Below are 3,958 nucleotides of genomic sequence, written 5' to 3' on the forward strand. Positions count from 1 at the left end.
ATAGCATGTGACATTTGCATACAACTTTAAGAGAAGACATGAGGCCTTAAGGAGTTTAATGGGAAGAGCAATATCTCCAGCTTTGGCCCTAGACTTTCAAATCCTTATCCACCCACCCCCTGTTCCGTCTTGCATTTTATCACACCCATATCTCTACAGTGAAAGATAGCAAAGACTTCAGGAATAAAACAGGCTAAGCATGCAGAGCTCCTATTTATTAACTGCCCACTGTAGTATGTGCCAGGCATGCAGCTATGGACTATCCCAGTTTAACTCGTCCAATACCCACAATGACACTGGCTACTATTATTATCCCCAATTTACAAAGGAGTAAACTATAGCTCATGAACAGGTCCTCATTGCATGTGACTCTCTGAAGCCAATATGCTAGGGTTCCTAGCCCCACCACATGCTAATTGTGTAACCATGGGCAAGTTACTATGCCTCAAGTTTCCTCAACTGCAAAACAAGGATAATAGTACTATGTTCTTCATAAGATTATGAAACTGTTCCTGGCACATAAGCAGATAATAATCTTTTTTTAAGTCAGCTATTATCATTATTATTACACAAGGCTAGGTATTATCAAGGGAGATGTTTCCAAAAATGAACTTATCTACACCATAATTTTACTCAGGAAAATACTTGATTGGGGAGGAGGGGAGTCATTAGATCCTTTGAGAAATCAATAAGCTATGAAGCTACTCCCCAGAAAACTGTACATAGCAGACACATCACATAAATTTTTGCCTATAACTTCAGAGAACCTAAACCAATTTACAATGTTCATTGTGTTATAAATAAGCAAATAAGATGTATATTAGGGCTTCCCTGGTGGCGCAGTGGTTAAGAGTCCGCCTGCCAATGCAGGGGATACGGGTTTGTGCCCCGGTCCGGGAAGATCCCACATGCCGCGGAGCGGCTGGGCCCGTGAGCCATGGCCGCTGAGCCTGCGCGTCCGGAGCCTGTGCTCTGCAACGGGAGAGGCCACAACAGTGAGAGGCCCGCGGACAGCCAAAAAAAAAAAAAAAAAAAAAAAAAAAAAAAAGATGTATATTAAATGTTTTACATATCTTTTACATTAGACTACTTTAAACTTTTGCATTCCTTTTTTAGTATTTTGAAGCCTTCCTTGAATTCAGGTGAGAATTAAGTCAGAGGACTGTAACTTCCAGAAAGATACTGAACTGAATTTGTTGGATTGTTTTCTTTTTTCCTCAGTAAATTTATTTATTTATTTATTTGTGTGTTTATTTATTTTTGGCTGCCTTGGGTCTTTGTTGCTGCACAAGGGTTTTCTCTAGTTGCGGTGAGCAGGGACTACTCTTCACTGCAGTGAACGGGCTTCTCATTGCGGTGGCTTCTCTTGTTGCAGAGCACAGGTTCTAGGCCCACAGGCTTCAGTAGTTGTGGCGTGTGGGCTCTAAAGCACAGGCTCAGTAATTGTGGCAAACGGGCTTAGTTGCCCAGTGGCATTGGATTGTTTTCTTTAGGAACAATTTTTTTTTTTTTTTTTTTTTTTTTTGCTGTACGCAGTCCTCTCACTGTTGTGGTCTCTCCCATTGCAGAGCACAGGCTCCGGATGCGCAGGCTCAGCGGCCATGGCTCACGGGCCCAGCCGCTCCGCAGCATGTGGGATCTTCCTGGACCAGGGCACGAACCCGTGTTCCCTGCATCGGCAGGCGGACTCTCAACCACTGCGCTACCAGGGAAGCCCTCTTTAGGAACATTTACTTGGAAATATTCTATCTCAAAAATGTACCAGGACTTCCCTGGTGGAGCAGTGGTTAGGAATCCGCCTGCCAATGCAGGGCACATGAGTTCGAGCCCTGGTCTGGGAGGATCCCACATGCTGCCGAGATGCTAGGCCTGTGCACCACAACTACTGAGCTCACGAGCCACAGCTACTGAGCCCGTGAGCCACAACTACAGAGCCCAGGTGCCACAACTGCTGGGGTCCGGGCGCCTGGAGCCCGCGCTCCACGACAGGCGGGACTGCCGCAGTGAGAGGCCTGCGCACCGCAGCGAGAAGTAGCCCCCACTCGCTGCAACTAGAGAAAGTCCGTGCACAGCAACAAAGACCCAACACAGCCATAAATAAATAAATAAAATAAAATGTTTTTAATGTTCCAGATTTAAAATGGCTGCATATGCTTTGATACTCCTCCCCAAACGTGGGCTGACCTGTGACTGATTTGATCTAAGAATATGGTGGAAATGATGCTCTGACAGTTCCAATTGTAAGCTTTAAGAGGACCAGCAACTCTCATCTTGCTTTCTTGAAGCCCTGAGCCACCATGTAAAGCAGGAGAAGGGGCCAGTTGAGCCCAGGCTTACAGCCATCTCCACCAGGTACCAGGCTTGTAAGTGAAACCATCTTGGACCCACCATAGCAGCTGCTAGTGGAATTCCACTAAGTGACCCCAGTCAGCACTACGTAGAGTAGAAAAATCACCTAGTCAAGGCTTGCCTAAATTCTCTGACCCACAGTAGTGTGAGCATAATAAAATTATTGTTCTTTTAAGGTACTAAGTTTGGGGTAGATTGTTGTAAAGTAATAGATAATGTTTTAGAAATAGAAATGTTTTAGAAATAGAAATGTTTTAAAGAACCCAAAGTGTAACCAAAAAATAAGCAGAACAATATTCATGCTTATTTTCTCCACTGTGGTGATGTTGATGCATCATTCAACAAATATTTATTGAACATCTGCTGTGTGTCGGCACTTTTTTATGTGCATGCTGGGAAACCATAGTAAACAAGACAGACAGTCCCAGCTTCCCTAAAGTTCATATTTTTGAGGAAAAGAGAAAAATAAGTAAGTAGACAAAAATAAATTCTGTACTTTCAGATAAGGTAAGTGCTATAAAGAAAGGCTTCATAAGACTTCAAGCCAAAAGATTGCTATGATCCCATCATTTTACACTTTGTATTTTATGGCCAAAAACAGAAGAAAAAAAAAGATTGCTATGTGTTTTGTGGCAAAATATGATACTCATTTGTTTCCCATGGCAGAGAAATTTGAAGAGTGCTAAAAAGATTAACAAACATGATTTTTTTTTTTAATTTGTCTGTAGGAGAGCAGCAGAGTCTCCTGTTAGGTTTGTTTCTGCATAATAACTGCATCTGGATTTTAACCTTTACAGGGCACTAGTCTATAACAGTGTCTAGTTTGAATTTATTCCAGGCAAAAGACCAGCCCCTTCCATCTCTGTGTGGCCTTTCTTCGACAATGAGAATAAAATGATAATAGGTCATAACTACTCCCATCTCTCAGGGGTTTTTTTTGGCTGTGTCAAGCAGTATTAATTCCCCGACCAGCGATGGAACCCATGCCCCCTGCAGTGGAAGTGCAGAGTCTTAACCACTGGACCACCAGGGAAGTTCCCCATCTCTCACTATTAACTGAAAGACTACAATAATGCATCTCTAAGAAACTGAGGATACACAAAGAAAGAATACAACAAACTAGGGCTGTTGATTTTTATAGTTTTTTTAGAGAAGCCCAGAAAGTCATTTATCGGTGATGTAAAACATTAGCTGACAAAGATTCCTTGCATGTTTTCTTGAAAGTATTTTCATAAAAACTGTCTGCTCATGTTTTCCTTAGTCATGCTTTCCTTAGTTCAGCTCTTCTTGGTATAAATGTTTCTGAAACCAGCTGATGAATAAATAAGACCAATAATTCATTTGTAGAGTAACACTGGTAACAGATAACACAGCAATTGAATAAATACTTCAGTTTCCAGAATTAAGGGCATCTTTAAAAGCCTAAAATATTTTTTTAAACATTTTTTTCTTTTAATAATGGTTTCAGACCTATCACAGAGAAGACCCATCTTAAGGGATATATTATGTATTGGATCTGATCACCTGATGCTCACTGGCTTTCTCTTAATCCTTAAAAGAAAGGGCTTCAAACAAAGCCAATTTTGTGAAAGTTAGGGATCTCTTTCCC

Source organism: Lipotes vexillifer, unplaced genomic scaffold (genome assembly GCF_000442215.2).
Source record: "Lipotes vexillifer unplaced genomic scaffold, Lipotes_vexillifer_v1.1 scaffold153, whole genome shotgun sequence".
NCBI classification, from domain to species: domain Eukaryota; kingdom Metazoa; phylum Chordata; class Mammalia; order Artiodactyla; family Lipotidae; genus Lipotes; species Lipotes vexillifer.